Source organism: Pleurodeles waltl, chromosome 10 (genome assembly GCF_031143425.1).
Source record: "Pleurodeles waltl isolate 20211129_DDA chromosome 10, aPleWal1.hap1.20221129, whole genome shotgun sequence".
Classification (NCBI taxonomy): Eukaryota; Metazoa; Chordata; class Amphibia; order Caudata; family Salamandridae; genus Pleurodeles; species Pleurodeles waltl.
The window spans coordinates 854,582,441-854,604,662 of record NC_090449.1 but is presented as its reverse complement, the minus strand read 5'-3'; positions in this window follow the sequence as shown (position 1 = coordinate 854,604,662).

The following is a 22,222-nucleotide window of genomic DNA, read 5'->3' as shown; positions in this document are numbered from 1 at the left end:
TTTTAGGAGCTTTACAGAAATCCTGAGGCATGCACATGAAAATACATGGAAACTCTCAAACTATACATTTCCATCTGTTTGCTCCATTTTAGGCACTAAAGTTGAGTGCACCAACATGAAGCATTGATAACATCCAAGAATTCCTGCAAAGTTATGACTGTTGGTGCTCACCACACTCCAAAGGTCATGCCATACCCCTGCCCTGGAAACAAACATTTCTATGCCAATATTACTGCCACAAAAAATTTGACCTGGGTGGAGTTCGCAGAGTTGTTTCTTTTTTATACTGACTTATTTTTTTGTTAACTCCTCTATCCAATTTTTGCATAATTCCTGCTATCCCTTTTTTCCTTATTTCATGTTTGTTTGGTAGCTGTCTTTTTCTGGTCTGTACTAGTCTGTAGATTTCTTCTGCTTTGGTGATAATCATTCCCTCTCCCCTGTATTTCCTGTGGTACTGTAAGACTAAGAACCAATTTTTGGTACTCTGCTGTCTACTGTGAAGATTGCATGCCCATGTAAGCTAGTATTATAAATAATATTCACCATTGATGCTTGTTGAGAAGGCTTTCTTGTGCCTGCTCATGCTCTAACAGTTAACGAGAAAGGCTATGGTCATGGACCCCACAGCCCCCAATGTTGTGATGTGTAATTTATTTATACAGTGTACCAGCAGTTCCCATGACAGTGCAACATGGCTGAAAGTATGAGGTCCTATTGCATTTGCCAACAAACATCATATGTCTTTCATTGACCATTATTATTCCTCCCCTTCGTTCGGCTTCAGTGATTCAGAGTCATCATCATCATAGGCTGTAGCTCTGTCCCTCCATCATGAAATGTTTTCGGTTGGCTTGAATACCCGGGCTTTTCTAACATTGTGAACAAACAAAATGCCCAGAGTGATATTTTTGATAGAGGATACTGCAGTGCTTACCGAGTGTAGCCATGTATTGTGTTTGTATTTTTTTGATAAAAAAAATTATGGGGAGGTGTAGCTGGTGTCTAAAAAATGTATACTATTTTAGCCACACAGAGTGCTTCCGGCTAATTTGCCGCTACAGGAGGAGATTCGGTTGGAGGGGGAGAAGCAACAGCAGAGATAGGTGGTGGTAAGTCACATTGCCATTGACAATTACTATTATACTCACTAGCTACAAGGGCATCATTGTGACTCATGAGTGTGAACCCCTCACTTTACCAGCTACTGCATTGGTTGAGTTATGGCCTCTTCAATCTGCAACTCAGCCAAAGCTAACATAATGTAGTTAAAAATGGTGACTTGATGGAAACGGGAAAGACCGGAAGGTTAAAAGAAAGGATGGGTAAAATGAGTAAAAGGAAAGGATGCGTGGGTGGGTGAAAGGATGCATGAGTGTGTATTGGCTAAATGGATGGATGGGTGAAAGGATGATTGAAAGAAAGTAGGGATACTGAATGGATGGATTGGACATTTTAGTGAAAGACTGGATAAAAGAAAGTAAAGCTTAAATCATGGTGGCTATGGGTGAATATAGTAAGAAGAATGAAAGGATGATTGAATAATTGCTTGGATGAATAAACAAGGGTGCTCTTCTGGAGAAGGGCATGCTGCTCTCCTGCTTCGCTTACTTTGTTTTATGGTTATCAAAGCTATGTTCAAAGTGGGGGGTATTTTAATTTGTGTTCTATTCCCTTGACACACAATATGTTAAGCAAAGCAGAAATATATCCCACCCATCATCATTCATCAGCCCGTCTCCCTGTCCTTCGCATTTCGCCATCCATGACCAAAGAAAAGCACTGTGGTTCAATTTGTGACTGCAGTGTTGGCTGTGCAATGTGTGTCTGCTTCAATGCAAGTTTTCAATGCATTGCAAAACGAAGACACAAGGTGTGTTTCCCTTCGCCCACTCAGTCACTCTTAATACTTCATTCCATTGTTCTTTTCTAAGTTCTTCCATCCCAGCCTACCAAAACAATTGAAAAATCTATTCTTGGCCTGTGCCTCATTTTTATGGTCACGAGGTGTGATAACGAAATATATTTCATGGTTTCCCACAGGAGATTTATTTTATGCCTGTTCAGATTTTTCTCTTTAGACTTTTGTCGATTATAGTAACTGAATAAGCCAAAAATTAGGCACATGACGAATGGATGATCAGTGACACCCATCTATTATATAACAAAAGCTCAACCTACCTGTCTAATCATGTTACCTTACCCTGAGGTAGAGTAAGTCAAGTTTCCTTTCCTTACTGCCCAGCAAATTAATTTATTGGATATAATTTGTGGTGGTGGGCGAGGCCAGTGAGTAAAGTAGGGACTAGAAAGTGCCTAATATGGTTTCAAGTTTGGCTTAAGGGTTACTCTGTAACTAACGTGCCAAATATAATTTATATAACCTGTTCCTTTCCCTGTACCGCAGTGCATCATTTTCCCCACAGTCTACCTAAGGCAGACAGGATAATAATATTCTCATTTTATATGTGACATTTGTGATGTAGTATCTTATTTATTATTCATCTGCCTCTTTGGAGTCAGGGTAGAAAGTGAAAGGCATTTGGAGAAAAGCAGGGCCACTGAGAGGTAATTTAGTTTTATTTTTCCACTCAAAGTGTCTGTTAAGTGTCTAGAAAAACCTTTGAAAGGAAAAACATCAAATCACGTTTTTTTTTAAATCTGGTGTTCTTCTGTCTTTATTTTTTTCTACCAGACAGTCATTGCTTTTTATGTGAGGCATGAGTGGGTAAGCAAATAAAATTGACCCTGTGTAATCAAATCAAATTCCAATGTCCCTAGGGGACCAGCAAAGTACTGCTACTATGGCAGCCACTACGTAATTTTAAATAAGCGTTTTTACAGATCATTGTTTAAAATTTGTCTTTTTTATTTTGGTTTTCTCACTATAGCCAGGCCTGTCTGTGGTGGCACAGGCTAGATACTATCCATGTAGAATGCCAGCAGCTAATGCTCCTGGAGGATGAAGAGGAACAATCGCCGCCTCTGACCCAGGCCCCATTTCAGCAACACGCCAGCCTCAGCCTCTCAGCCATTACATCAACGGCACCAACCGCCACATAGCAGGGGCCCTGACTGCAACTGATGCCGCCTCCTCCCACCCTGACAGGGCACTACTGCATCACATCGTGCAGCTGTTGCACAGTATGGAGAGCCGGCTCGGCAAAATAGATCAGAGCCTAGACCAGCTCTGGACCCAAACAGACAATGCCCTCTTCTGAAAAGGGTATATCATTTACTTATACCCCTGCTCTACTTCCCTCTGTAATTATATTGACCACTAGGGGATGATTGTCATTGCCTAGTGAGTCATATATTATATCATAACTTTAAGAAGACTGAGACCAGACTACTACAATGACAGTATTTGACACAACAAAGAAGACCTGATATGATAATGAAAACTAGCAATATCAACTTCTTCTGTGCAATGGGGAGATAGTATGAAACTAAACTTAGATAATGAAATGCTGGAGTCAGGAGAAGTGTGCTCAGAGTCAGGAGTGGTTAGACAAGGTTAAGCGTTTATGCAACGCAAGGCCTTAATAATGATGCTCATGAGGCCGGTGTGGAATATTACTCAAGCAATAGAAGGTCATGCAGTCAGTGGTGTTGCTTTCACCACATCTGCTCCAGCAAGTTTGTGATCCATTTATGGTGTAAAATTAACTCACTCCTCAATAAATCACACAGCCCAGGATAAGAGGGTTAGGGGCTTGATGAATGGATGGGAAAGGGGATATGGGGAAAGGTGTGACAAAGACAAACTCTACACAAAAGAAACCACAATATTCATCGGGCGCTGAGCAGCACACCATCATCAGCATGTTGAGGAACCTAGGTAACGATGGAGGGATAAATATGAAACAGTTTAATCAATTGCACTGCAAGCAGTCCTTCAGCCCCAGAGAGACCAAAGATAGCATATCTCTAAATGTTATGTCTTCTAGGTTCGACAAATACAAATTATGGAGGATTGAAGTTAACCAACCCACTTCTAAAAATGATGATTGTTAAAAGGAAAATTAAACTATATTGCCAAATTGGGAGAAGCATCTCCATTTTCTTGGAATGTCCATCACTCTTGGGTGGCTGGCTGAACCTATCCGGTAGGTAAGCTGGAGTGTGTTGAACTTTCACCAAGCTTTGATCATGCTGCAGAGGAGTGGACTAGGAGAAAGCATGCACATTAAAAAACATAACCATATTATAGAGCAAAGGAGAAGGAAAAAGGGAACAAGGTAAGCTTCATGAGGAGTATTGAGTTTACCAAGAAGACGCTAAGGCAGAGCAAGAACATAAAGAGGAGTTTCACACTTTGAGCCACCAATGCAGCAATGCAGCAACACACAATTAGCAGGATTTCCCAAATCAACACACCTCTGTCCAGTCCACAGAGCTGAGTGAGTACTAGGCCTAAGAGTCTGCACCATCATCATGGTTTCTCTTTGAAGTCAATAACTTTCTCCTTCTAGCTATTGAGGTAGTCCTGCCCTGAGTCCTTCCTCCATCCTCCTCCTCCTGATTCTGAGCAACTCCATTCCAATACCAAATCAAGAGAGGTAGACCTGTTAGGTGATGTAAGCAGGCATTGTCGCCAGTACCCTGAAGAGAATGTGGGGGCTTCTTCACTGCACACAGGTCCAACTCCAATCTGGCCATATATGTTAGTGTGACTAAAAAATGATGAGGCAGCATAAATCCAACTCAAACATAATCTTCCACCAGCTATTTTTTTGTTTTTGCAAAGAAAGAAAGAAACAAAGAAGTTCAACAAGAAATAATTCAAAAGTTCTATGGTGGCACTGGCATACTCAGCCCGAGAAGTAGAGGTCGTCCTCAGACTCAGGTGGTTCACCCAGAAGTTGATTAGCTAACACACTTGGGGCCAGATGTAGCAAAGGATTTGCGCCTCGCAAACGGCGAAAATCGCCGTTTGCGAGGCGCAAATGCCTCTTTGCTATGCAGAAATGCATATTGCGAGTCGGTACCGACTCGCAATATGCATTTCAGAATCGCAAATAGGAAGGGGTGTTCCCTTCCTATTTGCGATTCGGAGTGGAATGCAATTCCATTTGCGACCGCATATGCGGTCGCAAATGGAGTCGCAGTTACCATCCACTTGAAGTGGATGGTAACCCACTCGCAAATTGGAAGGGGTCCCCAGGGGACCCCTTCCACTTTGTGAATGGACCCACAAATATTTTTTCAGGGCAGGGAGTGGTCCAAGGGACCACTCCCTGCCCTGAAAAAATACCGAAACTAAAGGTTTCGTTTTTTTTTTAAGTGCAGCTCGTTTTCCTTTAGGGAAAACGGCTACACTTAAAAAAAAAAAAACTGCTTTATTGAAAGCAGTCACGAACATGGAGGTCTGCTGACGACAGCAGGCCTCCATGTTTGCGAGTGCCTATACTCGCTATGGGGCCGCAATTTGCGACCCACCTCATGAATATTGATGAGGTGGGTCATTGCGACCCCATATCGAGTTGCAGTCGGTGTCTGAGACACCGTACTGCATAACAATTTGCGAGGTGCAAATTGCGAGTCGCATGGACTCGCACTTTGCAACTCGCAAATTTTTAAGTTGCTACATCTGGCCCTAGATTCCTTGTTTCAGGGACAGTTTAATCAAGTGGTATAGAATGCTGGTTCATTTTGCTCATGGTTATTCTCTCCATATTTTGAGGCAAGAGACTGGTCCTTCTCACTGTAACAGCTGCATTGCACATGTTCAGCAGAGATGCTGGCTACAGGACAAGCCAAATACTTTTTTGTTAGCCTGCTGAGCTGTGGCCATTGGTGCATCTTCTGATACCAATACACCAATGGTTCTTGATCCACATACACCTCTTTTGGGACATCCAGATACTCTTAGAACATCTTCTGAAGGGTCACTGGTGCTGCCACTTTCTTGACCACTTTTACCTTGGCCTCCACACTGGACTTAATACCTGCCACTTGAAACTAAGCCAATGTGGTGGTTGGTTTTGATTCTTCTTTCGCTGTGGTTGCCGGCTTTCTTGTTGCTGGTGTTTGCTGCTGTGAGACAAAGCTGCCTTCTCCGGAAGTTGAAGGTGGCAGCCCAGAACTGTGGAGTGAGACTCTAAGTACCAGCCGTTCTTCCTCTTGTTCTCCTGTTTGTTCAACAATCCACCTCTTATATTTTGAAATATCCCCTTCAGAAAAAGAAATGAAAGTGGGAAGAATTGTTTTGTAGCGTGGATCAGAATGGTGGCACGGATGTACTCTTTTGACGAGATAATGTAATTTTGCAGCCTTGCATTAAGTGATAGCTTAGGCTCTTAACCAAGACTTGCACTTCTGGGTTTTCATTCACACCTCTGAGTGTGAATGTTTTAGACACCTTCTTTAGCTGCTCCTGTAGCAGATGCAACAATGGGATAGCTTAGCTCATCGTACTGTCCTCCTTGCTAACGTCCCGTGTGAAAACCTCAAAGGGAGCAACTTCTGTGTCAAGCATTGGACTAGGCCTCATTTGTCCCCATCCATGGTCATAGCTTTCTCAATTGCATCAGCTCATCTTTGAATGACATAGGGGATCATTACGACCCCGGCAGTCGGCGATAATGTGGTGGTAAGTACTGCCAACAGGCTGGCGTTACTTACCCCCGCAGCCAACCCGCCAATGTTCCACTCTGACCTCCACAGTGGCCGCCATTGTGCCACCTGCGGAATTATGACCCCTCCCACCGCCATGGTTTTCATTGCATTCGTAACACCACGAAAACAATGGCGGTAGGCCATATCAATGACAGGGAATTCCTTCATATCAGTGACAGGGAACTTCTTCCCTGTCACTGATAGGGGTCTCTTCCCGACTCTCTATTTACTCCCCTCCCCCCTACCTCTCCAGTTACCCCCACCCCTCCCCCCAACATCCACGCCCCTTTCACACACACACATGCACACACACATTCACACATACTTACACACATGCATACATCCAATCACACACATCCGCACACACATCCAAACATACACGCAGACACACATTCACATTTCACAACATACACACACTCACACGTCCGTACATGCACACACACATTCAACACTCAACACACACCAGCATTCATGCACACACATACATTCACACACCCCCACACACACATAACACCCCCCACCCCCCTCCCCTGTTGGAGACCCTACTTACCTGGATCCAGGGGTCCTCCGGCAGGAGACGGGGCGGGGCGGTGCTACCGCCAGCAGCGCCAGCCAGCAGAACATCACCAGGCTGTATTAATTGTCATAATATGGCTGGCAGTGGTCTACTGGGGTGGAGCTGCTGGTGGTAGCAGCGCCACCTTACAGCTATCCGCTGGAATGGCCACAGCCGGATTTCCACCATTCTTGTAGTGGCAATCCAGCTGTGGTCAGAATATGGCAGGCGGCTGGTACCTGCGCAATGGTCTTTTGGTGGCCGTCGCTGTGGCGGTAGGCGGTTTTTACCGCCAATGTTATAATGAGTGCCATAGTCATTGATCTATAGGTACTGCTCCAACAGGCGTTGCAACATATAATAGGTTGACTTCCAATATGTTGCTAATTCCAACATTACCACTTTAACTTCTACTCGATTACCATGCTGAATAATCCACAAATACTTCCAGGCTTTAGAAGAATGACTGAAATGAGTGCAGATTTGTCTGCAGGTGTTCAGTATGTTGTTGACTCTAGGGGTCAATATGATCCCGACAGTCGATGTTATAGTGGCGGTAGTACCGCCAACAGGCTGGCAGTACATACCGCCATATTATGAGATTGCCGGTTTTGCAAAAGCCAAACCACCAATGTACTACTAGGCCGCCCTCGGGAATATGACCCCACCCACCGCCATGGTTTCGGTGGCTTTCTTACTGCCATGAAAACCATGGCGGTAGGCACTATCAGTGCCAAGGAATTCCTTCCCTGGCACTGATAGGGATCTCCCCGCCCCCCTCTCCCTCCCCAGATTTCTCCCCAACCCTCGCCCTCCCCCTTCCGACACCCCCAATACACACACACCTACACGCACAGACATACACATGCATGCACACACACATACCCACATTCATCCACGCATGCATACATCCATGCACACACATCCACACACACACTGACATAGATACAAAGCACACATGCATTCACACAACACAACATACATGCACACTCACATCCATTCATGCACACACGCATTCCACATGCCCCACACCCGCATGCACGCACACAGAAACATACACACACACACAGCACCCCTGTCGGAGCACCTGACTTACCTGCTTGCAGGGGGTCCTCCGTCAGGAGATGGGACGGGGCACTGCTGCCAGCAGCAGCGTCCACCAGCAGAACACTGCCAGGCCATATCATGGATCATGATACACTCAGCGGAGGTCTACTGGTGTGGCGCTGCTGCTGGCAGCAGCGCCACCTTACCACCTTCCGCCACCATGACTGCAGCCGGAATTCCGTCAGCCTTCTGGCAGAATTCCGGCTATGGTCATAATAAGGCGGTTGGCTGGTAGCCAAGCAAGGTGTCTGTCGTCAGGTGGATAGTGTGGACAACACTTTGATGCAAAGCTTGACCAACCAATTGCAGCACATCATGATGGAGCACTGAACAGATACTCTGGAAATTTAGGTCAGGCTTGGGACCTTCCATTTCGGGCAGATGGCTGCCACAAATTCTAAAAATCGCACTCCTTTCACAAAACAAAAAGGGAGGAAGTCCTGCGCTAACATTTTTCCCTGCTTCACATTGTACAATGTGCCTTTGGGTAGTTGTGATCGTAGGGACCCTCCTGCCTAAACATGCTCGTAATAGTAACCTGGATTTTCTTCTTTTCTGGGGCCACTGATGCAAGTGACTCTCGAGAAGTAGGTGGTGGTAGACTGAATGTGTGTTATGGGGCAATTACTGTATTCCATGGTATTTCCATCTGACTCTAAGTCTTCCTGTGCCATTGTGAGGCCACTGAGGTGGGTGATTCTGGTGCACTGCTGGGGTGATTCTGGTGCACTGCCTGAGGATGTCACACTCTTCTTCCTCACCTTCCAACATATCTGGACCAGTTGTGGCTGATGTTTACTGGCTTTCCTCACCTTCACCACCAGATTCAGCACTTTTTTGAAGATACTCCTTCCACCAGATAGTGTGATGTTTTTTCATATGTGTCGTCTGGCCTCCAGAACCATAAGGTGAACCAGGCTTACGTCCATGAACACTTGTGTGACAAATGGAGCATCTTACATTGTTCTTCTCCTGTTTGCTAATCATAAACAAGTCCCAAACTGGGGAGAAGTAGTTTCTTACTGGGCCATTGCCAATGCCTGAAGAGGAACTGAAGGTAGGTGGGTGTTTCATTTGCCCCTCTGCAGTGCATAGTTCTACAGAGGTAGGGGTTGGTGCAGATCTTTGCTGGGGCCTCACAAATATGGGCGATGGTGGTGCTGTCTGGGTGGACTTCGCTGTGCCAGCTTCCACAATGACTGACTTGCCATCACCTTCCTCCTCCTCATTATCCCTTTCCATTATTCTAAGTCTTTCTGGAACTTTTCTGTTTCCTTGCTTGTCCTGGTGTCTCCCGGACTCTACCGAGGTCTACTCCATGTCCTATTCATTGTCATCAGAAGTAGTGCTTGGAGAAGAAGGTGGAGTATTACCCTTCCATTTCATTGCATGAGATCTAGGAGCCATTGATTCAAAGAGAGGAGGTTTTTGCTTTGCAGGAAGCTTAATCTCCTGTTCTGCTTCTACTTCGGGAAGATCTAATTTTGCTGACTGTAGCTGCAGTCCACTTTCCTCTGTTTTCTAAAACAATTGTGTACTACTTTGTAAAACAGACAAATCCAATTCAACGTCACTGCTTGTTGGTGTCACCATGAATGCAGTGCCTGCCTCACTGGCAAACATGGTCTTGGGCTTAGGTTGAGGTGGTGCTGTTGATGCAGTAGTGTTGCTTCTAGGTTCCTCCCCGGAGGTTGGTGTGGCATGCACAATTCTCCCAAAAAAGGTTGAAGTCAGCACGCCACTGGTGGAAAGCTCCTTCTTCTCACTGATCACTTTCTTCGGAGCAACTTTCTTTGGGGCCACCTTAAATTTCAGTTGGCAATGGTACTAAGCTACACAAGCAGAAGAGATTGGAGGACTAAATAATAACTGTACAGGCCTTCTACTGCGGTGATGTGACATCTCTTCTCTTGTACTTAAAAACAACCAAGCAAGAAAAACAGGTAGTAGTGAAACATAGCATTGTTGAAGGTTGAAATAGTACAGACAAACGCAATATTAATGTGGTTGGTTACTTATGTAATAAATACCAATTTAATCAAATATTGTAAAGCGAAATCACACCACCAAACCATACAATTTCATTTTATATCAGGCAACACAACATGCAGATGTAACTCTTTGCTTTATCTCCATCTGTTTCAAAAGAGAAAACCTGCGGTAGTCAAAGAGAAGTGCATGGGTAAATGGAATAATCCTTAATAAACCTATGACAGCAAGGTGGTCGGGTGAAATAGAATAATCATTAACAAAAAATGAGTTATGCTGCTGATCTGGCTGCAGTGGACTACAGCCAGGGTGTCCAGGGAGAAATAGAATTATTATACACCTTTAGAAACCAAATGCTGTAGTCCAGCTATGCGCCCATAATGGATGGGTAAATAAAGGAAAGGATGGATGGATGGATGGATCAAGGCAAAGTGCAGAATTAAATTAATTGAAAGAATACATTTAAAAAAAAAAACCATTCAAAAACAAAAATTACAAAAATAAAAATAAAAAAACAAGAAACTAAATTAAAAAATACACTAAAATAATTAATATAAGTAAAATACAAAATATAAAAAAATTGAATTAAACAAATGATCAATAATTGCTGATGTTTGTATAGGAGGACAAGGAGAATAAAACTATTGTGAGGAAAAAAACAAAGGAGGCGCAAAATAAAAAATGCAAAAAAAAGGTAATATTATAAGCAATATTCATCAGAATCATATTTTTTTATAATACATATACTACAATGGTCGCCAAGCATATCAATATTAAACTGGGATCACTTTAATCCATGCACGCCTATGGCAAAGGCACACTGACTGCATGCACAAAATGGGTGCCAGCCAGATGTTCAAACAACAACAAGGGGCAAGTAGGTGAAGCAAGCAAAGAAAACATGCAAGCCTCTGGCAAAGGCACACTGGCTGCATGCATAAAAAGTGTGCCAGCCACATGGTCAAACAACAAGGAACAAGGAGGTATGGCAAACAAAGAACACATGCAAGCCTATGGCAAAGGCACACTTGCTGGATGCACAAAATGGCCGCCAGCCACATGGTCAAACTATAAAAACAAGGAGCTAGGAGGCATGGGAAACAAGGAACACATGCAAGCCTATGGCAAATGTACCTTGGCTGCATGTACAAAACGTTTGCCAGCCACATGGTCAAACAGCAACAACAACAAGGACCAAGGAAGCATAGGGAGCAAGGAACACCTGCAAGCCTATGGCAAAGGCACACTGGCTGGATGCACAAATCGCCACCAGCCATATGACCAAAAAACAACTGAGCAAAAGGAGGCATTGAGAACAAAGAACATATGTAAGCCTATGGATATAGACTACACAAAATGGTCCCTGGCCACACAGCATGGAGAACTAAGACAAATGGTGGACAATGACAAACACACACAAACACACACTGACCATAAGGAGTCATGGAGTAACAATGAAGAAAACACTAACATTAATTCAGCAATGCAAAGCATGAATATTAACTGAGCTGTAAAAATTTCACAACAACACACATCCTCCTATGCAATCAAACATTCCTCCACATCATATACACTTAAAAAAAAAAATGCAAACAATAGCCAACATTTGTAATTTAATCCAAAGCCATCCTTGCCCTAAAGGAAGTTTTAAAACCACATACCACTGAAACATTTATTTCATGCAATGATGACTACTAGTACTGGGCATACTGGCTAGATTGCTCTAGACCACATAATAAAATAATATTGCAAATGTTACAAAAATGTAGAGAAGGTACGGAACTGTGCAACAATTTTCCTTTACAAAAGATGAAAAATCAATGAAATGCAAAATAAATAATACCTAGGCCCATACTTAAAATCCAGGCCACCCACCACTATAACAATTTTAAATAAAATTAAAGTACAAAGAAATACTGGGGCATGCCCCAAGCAAACAAACAACACCCTTATACAATAGTTTTTTTAATAAAGTCCTTAAATCCAAAGGTATATCCAGGAGACAAAGACAATGATCCTTCCACCTCGAAACCCAAGTTAAAAGTGACCAGGTGATGTACAAAGCACTGGAAAGAGCCTGCTAGACAGGAAAAGGAAGTTGGAGTCTCAGGGCACTTCCTTCTTGCATGAAAAAAGGCTTCTCACACTAAAAAACAACTTAAGTTTCCATTGAAAAGAAAATCCAGTCAAAAACCTCTCTTTGACTAGATTTAGAAGCTTCTCGTATAGCCTCTTGAGTAGAAAATCTACTTACGAATGGGTTCCTGCTTGCGAGCAACAGTATTTTGGCTGCTGTCACAACCGGAAACAGTGTGAGCGAACGCAAAGTCTCGGATGTCCTCATTAGCGACCTGAGAGTATTGTGGTGCTCGCTCACAAGCTCCACACAAATCTTGCATGCACAAAAGAACTCTGCTTTGTGCTGAAAGGCAGAATTCAGAAACTCTGCACTACTCCACATACTATGAAGTTGCCGAATTATGAAAACTCCGCTGGCAGATTGGGGTTCTGTGCTCGGGCATTCTTCTGTCTCGATATGCAAAAGAAGCTCAATTTTTAGGGTCGAGACTAAGTAGTATGCGCTTGTGCATGTGTCTCACTTGGGAGATGCTGTAGTAGTTAGAAAAGGGCTCGGAGCCCAGCCCATGTCACGTCAGTGTCTTTCATTGGATCGTAGGCTTGCCTTTTAAAATCTGCTTGCTTTCATTAGTGTAAGGCATGCATAGTCCTGCCTTTTCTGGTGGTTAGCCCTCCTCGACCGCAGCGACCAAGTACTGAAAACATACCAGGCTCGCTGTTTTCTGTCCGGTTTGTGGACTACTTTTTCTCTTTTTTCGCAGCGCGATCTCGCTTGGCAGGAGTCGAGCGCTTTGCATGACATCGACCATGTTACATAGTTAATTGCTCTTTTGCCGGTTACGTAGAGAATAGCACTTTTGCCGATAGGTTCCACTACAAGTGAACTGTTATTTCCATTTGTGAGTCTGCTTTGCCCTGATGGCGGCCATCAGCTCGCTTATATGAAACTTTTACTTTCAGTTTATATGGCAAGAAAAGTCCAGTTAGTTATGTGAAACTGTTTTATTTTTATTTTCAATTTATGTGGCAAGAAAAGTCTGGTTAGGAGTTTACAATGCTAATTGCTCGAGCTCAAGCAAACGTAAGACCGTTTCCATTTCAATTTCCATTTTTTAGCAGCGCGATCGTGCTAGTTTTTTTCCACTTAATGAGGCAGGAAAAGTCCAGTTGGGAGTTTGCAACTGCTGATAGCTCTAACTCAGAGAAATGCGAGACCCGTTGCATTGCAAACACTTGTTGTCAAGTGCTAATGTTCACAATTCATATACTTTTCTTGTTAGATGCTAAGAATCGATTTGGTTGCTTGACAGTATTCAGATTATCAAACTATTGGGGACCAAAATATTGACATTTCATCGGTAAGTGTGATTAATTAGGCTGTTGGTTGACTGGGGTGTGAGCCTAGGTCAAGTAGTTCAAGTTTGAAGTTTAATTTTATTAAGGATGCAGTTAATAGAAACTGTTGTATAAGTACATACATGAAACCTTTAAAATCAATACTTACAAAAATACACCGCAATTGGAGACCTTAAATAAAACATACTGCAGAATGTTGCAGGTTTAAAGTGTCTAGTGCAACAATATTAGTCCGTAAGATAAAATACAGCTTCAGCCCCAGATTGGATGTTTACGTTAAGGTGACAATTCAACATGCAGTACATGCGCAAAAACTTAGGGCCTTCTTACGAGACAGGCAAACTTTAGACTGCCAGACTCATGGTGGCGGTTGGATTGCCACACTCCTGGTGGTCTGACCACCAAATTACAACCCTGGTGATCGGACTTCCAGGGGACTGCCACCACCGCCACTGCCACGAACATGGTTCCTGACAGGGTGGCAGCAGTTGGAGCCATAGTCAGCCACGGCAGTGCTGAGCTCAGCACCACAGTGCTGATCACTAGTCCTCTTTCCACCAGCCTTTTCATGGGCTCCCTCCCCAGCACCCTCAGAATGCACATTTCTGCTATGACAGACAGTCTGCTTTCCGGAGGTGCTGGGAGCACCCTCTGTGCAACGGCATTGGCCTCTGCTCCATGAGGAGCAGAAGCCAATGCCACCACACTTTTTCTAATGGGTTGACCAGCAGAAGTCTCCAATTTCAGTGGTTTCTGTCAGTCAGTCCTGTGGAAACCTTGCAATCGGCCTGGGGGGGGGGGGGAAGATTGCCAGCTCAGCAGCAGCCTCCTCTCCACGGGTCTGACAATCATCCTGCCACCTTCAAAATGGGGCCCTTAATCATGGAGGTTGAGTAGCTGCAGGGGTTATAGCACAAGGTAGACGGGTAATTTTCTGGTCAAGTCTGATCAGGTATTTTGTAAGCCTGCAGCTGAGCGGTATGTCCTCCGAGTTGAAACAAGTTAAAATCGTGGGTCTACAGCAGTGTATCCCCTCTCTGGTTCCATGGTGGTCCTAGAATAGTTCTTTGATCTTTTATGTTTGCATCACATGTACAGAGTGGAGGGACCACAGTCACAGGAGCTTTTCTGCCAAGTCAGCAGAGCACCATCATGCCGGTTCGCTTCCATAGTGGTAGATGTAGAAGTGATGGTAGGCAGCCCAAACAATACCTCAGGAATAATATTTTGGTTTGGGTTTTGATAGCCATGCCCAAGTGTAGCTTGGTGTAGGACGCCAATTTGAGCCAAGCATGCTGTCTCAGTGCAAATACCTCTTTATCTGCCAGCAGTAAGCAAGTTTTGACTTTCCTGTTGACCACGATCTTAACGAGGGAGCAGGGTAAAAGGGTCTCCCATTGATCTGTTAGCCCAAGTATTGCTAATGAGCAGGTGAGGTAATCTCTGGCCGGGGAATGGTCTCTTCCACTGATTTCTACCCAGAGATGGTGGTTCAGTGTCCTGCTGCTGGCTTCCTTTAGCTTCTAGCAGAGCTTTAGGAAGGCTGCCTGCCTTGCTGTAGATTGTGTGAATAGGCAAAATTTAAGTCGCATCTGGGCTGGAGATGAGTCTGCCAGCAGGAAGAAGACTGACTTGAAAAGTTTGATAATGGTTTTGTCCACATGACTGGTGTCTCTGCCCCTTAAGGAGATAGGGGATAGTTGAAACTAATTTGGCCTGAATTATCTTCAGAAGAGGTAGGAATGTAGAAGATACTGTGGCTGCTTTAATGTTCTTAAATGCTGTAGTTAGAGCGACTGTTTTCCAACTCATGAGGCCTATATGTTGTTTGAAGAAGCCCTGGCTGTCAATAAGCGTACCCAGGTATGTGTATTTTTATACCACCTCTATTTGGTCCTTGACCATGAGAAACTGGTGAGGTCTCAGAGGCAGTTTTCCTAGAATCATTATTTTAGACTTCTTTAGATTAATCTTCATTGCATTTACATCAAAGTATGAGGCTGTGGCCTTCAGAAGCCTGTGAAGTCCACTTTTAGTTTGGTAAGTAGCACTTGGTCATTGGCATACATGAGACATGAAAGCAGGGTATTGCCCAGCTTAGGAGAATTGGAGTTGACCTGAGTTAGGCTGGTGGGCCGGACAGCTAGGAAGATATTAAAGAGAGTAGGGGGTATCACGCACCCTTGATGTAGCCCCTGATTGGTTGGGATCTTTCTCGATAAGTGGGTGCCATGTCGTAGCTTAATTCGGACCCAGGTATCAGTATGGAGGAGAATTAAGGCTGTCGATAGAGGACTAGGTATAATCCAACTGACCAGCTCATTCTATACCTTTCCTCCGTACACTTGATCAAAAGCAACCTTGTTACCTATAAATCAGAGATAGAAGGACTGCTTGGTTGCCCTGTTTGATCAATAGGTTTGTAGTTGTGCCCACTCCTTTAGTGAATCCTATTTGATTGAATGGGATCATGCTCTTTTCTGTTGACCATTACACTCGATCCCCGAAGAGCCAGTCAGCACAGAATTTAGATTCCACGTCCAAGAGAGGCATGAGCCCACAGTTTGCAGGGTCAGAATCATTACCCCCTTTTTATCAGGGTGATGGCAGAGCCTTTCTATGAGGTAGGGATGATGTTAAAAATAACTAGGCTCTTGTATACTGACTCAAGGTGTCTTGCCCAAAATTATTTGTCTTCTTTGGAAATAGCTGCAGGAATTCTGTTTGGGCTAGGCTCTCCTTCACTTCAACTTTTTAAGATTTGCCTCTTGATTGTTGCCACCAGGATGGATTTACAGTGTAAGGGCAAAATCCCTGTTAGAGTGATGGTACGGTCAGGAGAGGCTGTCTTCTAATGCCAGTGACCTTTTCAAATGTAGTGCGGAATGATAATGACTGAAATGTTTTGAGAGCTATTGATACCAGGTTTCTTCTGAGATGTTGGCTATGTCTCTTGCATGGTATACGTCACTTGAGCTGTTCTCTGTCTTCCCAAATTTACTGTGCCTGTTGGTGTTGAGATCATTCAAGAGTTTAGCAGAAAAATTGTTGATTCTGCTTCATTTAGATTCCACATGTGCTTTTTATAAGCAAGCTTGGACTTTGCCAGCTTTGCTTTCAGTGCACCATCTCTAAGGCTTTTGTGATATGCATGGAGAGCTTGATTTAGGCTTTGTTTTAGCTCTTTTGGTTTTTTTTTGATTATCTACTGGCTGGGCCACACTGTACATATTTAGTGTAGTTGCTGCCTTGAAGTGCACCTGTTGGTTTGTGGCTGCCTAGAGAAAGAACAAGGCATAGCTTTTTGTAGGTGGTCACTTTCATCCCTTGGCTTTATTGTGAAACTAGAGACCAAGTGTATGAGTAGAGCAAAAAGCACTGTGAAGTCTATTAGAGAGCAAGCCTTATTGTTATGAAAACTGAAAGACAGTGGACGGTCATTATGGAAATGTCCATGAATTGCTTACAGGTTCAAGGACACTAGTTCTCGAATATGCCCTCTGCCCTTTTTGTCCTGCTTGATGGTGATGTTTTGAGCTTGATCAGGGCCCAGCTATAAAGCAGTCAGTAGCTCCTCATCTTGTGATATACACAGCACGTTCCTGTTAAAGTCCACAGAAATAATTATTTCAAAGGGGTGTGGTCCATCTTGCAGTTCTGACTTTTCATTTATCAGCTGTTTGTTAGCCAACTGTTTGAATTTCGGTTTAAGGTGAATGTAGATGTTTATGAACACTAGGTAAAGTCTCTGTGAGCCTTGTTTTGGTATTGGTAAGACTGTCTGCAGGCCACTCCATACTGTTGGTTTTATGTTGTGATTGCCTTTTAGAACAGTCTTAATGCAAATTGCGAAGCCGCCACACTGACGGCCGTAGATGGCATCTTTTGTTGCAGGTACTGTTTAGTTATCGTAGCCTGGAATTACAGGCTCTTGTTTGGCCCATGTGTCTTGTAGCATGATTATCTGCAAGAAGAGCAGGCATTTCAAAATCTCATCTGCTAGTTTGTCTAAACAAACCATTGATGTTCAAAGAGCAGATTTGAAGCTTGCCAACCTGGCCAAGGGGTGCTGATGATGAAGGATGAATTCATGCCTGGCTTTTTGGTTGGTTTAGGGCTCCAGGAATTCAGCTCCAGCCGTAGCGTTGCAATAGACCTCTGATGATGCTTACAGACTGTGGAAGTTTGCTAAAGCTGGGAGGCACTGGAGATTTGCACAATCAATCAGTCAGTTTTTATAAAGTGCAACTACTCACCTGTGAGGGTCTCAAGGTACTGGTGGTGGGTCTAGACCTCATTCGAAGAGCCATGTTTTGAGGTTCTTCCTGAAGATGCTGAGATGGGCTTTGTCTGAGCCCATCTCTTCGTGCCCATTTGATCCCCGCCCATTTGCTCTGTGCACTTCTCAAAATTAGGCAAAGTAACAGCCACAATCCATTGCAGAGTGAACCAAAGAAAGTCACTAAATTAACCTGTGCTTAAACTTGGGTAGCTTGACACAAAAAATCACACAGGCTTAACTTAGAGGCCATGTGTAAAGTCTTTATGCAGCACACGAACAGTAATAAGCTGAAAACACAACACAGGAAAAATCTTACATTCATTTAATACAATAGAGTAAATTTTCATAAAACAGTGATACCAAAACAACACAAATCTAATCAGTAGAACTCGTGGTATGATTTTTTTAAATTTAAGGTAAAAAAAACAGCACCAGATAAAGTGACAACAGTGGACATCTAGTCGTGCAGTTTGACTCTGCATTCAGGATGCAATGGCAGGCTGGGGCATTTTTTTATAGTGCTATGTAATTGGCTGGCACAATAAATTCTCCAGGCCCACTAGTAGCATTCAATATGCAGGCCATAATTATATGATATACCACTCTACAAGGAACTTACAGGTAAATGAAATATCCAAATTGGGTACAGGCCAGTTTAACCATGTTTTAGGGGAGTGATCGCAAGCACTTTACCACTTTGGCAGTGGTGAAGTGCACAGAGTCCTAAGGCCAACATAAATAAGTTCAGCAAAATGGAGGAGGGGAAGCAAAAAAGTGTAGTAAGACCACCCTAAGGCTGGCAGGTCTAACAGTAAGTATAGGTAATTAACTGTACTTACCATTGTTGTAATTATTTTAAAAGTTATATTTTTCATAGAAGTATGTTAAAAAAATAAATACCATGAAAAATAAAAAGTATAAATTATTCTTTTAAACTGTACTTTTTAAAACATATATATGGAACTTTAAAGTAAATTTAACACTTTTAGTTCAAAAACACATTACCTTATTAGTTTAAATAAATTAAGTATATAAAGAGGTATAATTTGTAAAAATACTTTTATTAATTTGTGTTAAATATTAAACACATCATAAATGTATCATTATCAATTATGTTGAAAAACACTTAAACATATTTTAGATGTAGTAAGTATTAAAATACATTTGATACATAAGTAATAATAAAGAATATTTTTAATTACCGAATCCCACATTAAAATATATTTTTAAAAAAAACACAGTAAAATAATCAAAGGACATGAAATAAGTTAAAGGGAATACTTTTAGATGAATAATAAGTTGATAATTGATAACTATCCTGAAAAAGAATGAAGTGAAAAAAACTAATCTAACTGTAATCTAAAAACATAAAATAATATACCAATGTAAAATGTAAATACACTGATTACAATCCTACAAATATTGGGGGAAATGCATACATCATTGGTATAAGGATTACTCTTGGGACACCAATCTAAGAAATGTTGGTAAAAAAGTATGTATTGGGAGGGAAGATTTACTCATCGTCCTCCAGTTTAACAAACATTGGGGAAAGTGCATACATTAGGTGAGATTATATTGCCTATTCAACTTGTAGTGTACATTACATTGTGACAAGTGCACACATGGAGAGGTCAAAGTTAATGTTCTAACTACAGATTAATAAACATTGTGGAAAGTGTATACATTGGGGTCACATTTACTATTTAAACTCATTGCACACCTAATCCCACAATATACTTAACAATTCAAAAACACTATGCACTGTTATAACATTAAAATAAAATATTTTTACAATAACGTAACACATATAATGAAATAAAAAAATACAATACAACAAAGCACCATAATAAAAAAAATATAGTAAAACCATAAAAAAAATATACATTTAGGTTTGGTATTTAGGTAGTAATGTGATGTTTTTAATGTCACAATATTTTGACCATGATATAATGGTCAGACAATATTTTTGAGTTGATATTTACGTCAAAAGTCCATTCATCCATTCAACCATCCATCCATCCACCCAAGTTCCTGGGTTTGCTTGTGTTTTTCTGACTGAGTGTGTGCTAAATTGTTATGTATATGTTTGACTGTATGGAATGTCTTTTTATTTGAATGTTTGTGTGCCTTTATGTTTGTGTTGGTCTACATGAGGGCCCATAAATTGGCAGTTTAGTGATGTAATTCTAAGGCTGTTTGCCTTTGTGCTTTGATGTCTTCTTCAACTTCAATACTTTATTCGGTACAAATAGACCATAAAAGGCATTTAATAAATACAACCATATAAATTTCATGAGTGTTAGATTAATACAAACATTATTAATACATATTTCGAATTCCAAAAGCAGCATATATATAATTTAACATAGCCTATATTGTCTCTTCATCTCCCAACTTATGTAAGTAAGAATAGGCGAGCTGGCTAGTTCTAATACTTTTAGATAAAAGAATAGGAAGTAAAAACCTTTTTCTTGGGGTGATATAAAAATTGCAAAAGAGTATAAAATGCAATGTGCTTTGAGATGTCTTTCCGTCACAGCAACACAGTGGAAGATTCTTAAACCAAGTTCCACGGGAAGGGAATGCTACCAGGTAATGTAATGTATTCAAGCGTAACCTGGTAAGTAGAAACCATTGTCGCTAAAAACTGGTGATGACCAGATATAACATCAGATGTGATTGCTGTGGCTGGCTCCTCTCCTGAAATCTCTCTAAACCTAAATTTAGCTTTGAGTCCCGTATTTGCTGCCAATATATTTCCTTTACCCTTTTAATGTCCCACTTTGTCATGATGTCCGGCTTAAAAAAGAACTCCCCTACTCCAAGGGAGAAAAGCAAAGAACGGACATATCTGAGCCAAGGTATGTCCAGTGATCTTGATAACAAGAGGCAGTCCTGTATCACCATCCTACATAAGTGGGCTTCCGGTTTCAACCAAATGTTTGACCATAATAATACCGGTTGAAGCTTTATGTAATCGGATATACCTCTCAAGTCCACTTCATCATGACAAAACTTTACTGAAGTTGATTGCGGGACTGCTAATAACCTCCTTAAAAACTTGTTTTCTACAACCTGGATGCTCGATGAGTCCGCATAGCCCCAAACCCCTGCTCCAAATGTCGCAATTGAAAGACATTTGCTAGAAAATACAGTCATCAACTCTTTTATGGGTTAATGTCCTAACTTTTTTGAAAATCTACAAACAGCATCTATGGCTCTTTGAAATTGTGTTAGGCGTATATTTACTAAAAAATTTCCAATTAAAATCAATATCAATGGGAACCCCCAGATACGTAAAATGTGTAACCTTAAGTATTTCTTCCCCTTCCAGTTATCCAAAAGGAATATTGGTCGATAACATATGATCTCCTCTCTCCAGGTATCTACTAATGGGCCTGTCATGGCAGATCTCAAAACATTGGTAAGCAATGGTGCCCAAAAGTCTGGGAGCGCTTTATATAGATCGGCTGGGATTCTGTCTGGGCCAGGAGCTTTCTCAGAAGGACAATCCTGAGTGGCCTGTTTTACGTCAGCTACATTTATGGTGTTACTAAAAGCCCCATTGATCAAAGCATTGTTTGTTGTCATAAAACAACTTGTGTCGTCCTGTGGGACATTGTTCTCTATTGTAAAAGTTTTTGAAAAATAATCCACCCAAGTTTGTGCTGGAATGACAGTGTCCATAATCATTTTGGCCTTATCATTCAGCAATGGAGAATTAACCACTCGCCAAAAAGCAACGGTATCTTTATTTTTGCTTGCCTCAATCAAATCCTCCCAAGCAGACTCCCTTAATTCAGCCTTTCTAGTAGCAAGTGCATCCCTGTATCCCTTTCTTGCAATTTGTATAGCATGTCGATCTTGAGGGAACAAATTTGTTATTTTCTTCAAATTTTTTGGAGAGGAGGTACAAGCATGGTTAAACCATCGAGGGCCACTTTCTTTATTGATACTAGGGTGCTGCAGTTTTTCGGCCATATACTTTGTCAGAGAAGAGAAGGCGTAAACAATTTCATGAGGGGGTATCTTCACCCAAAGCTGTCATGATGTCATTCCACTTGTTCACAATTAAGTCTTTGAAAAAACTGTTGCTATCTATTTTTCCCCATTTAATGGTCAGGCCTTTCCGAGCTGAAAACTTCATATCTGGATGTCACTTCTCTACTCTTGGATCATTATTCAATTCCAGACTTGTTTCTATGATTAAAGGATTATGATCACTGACA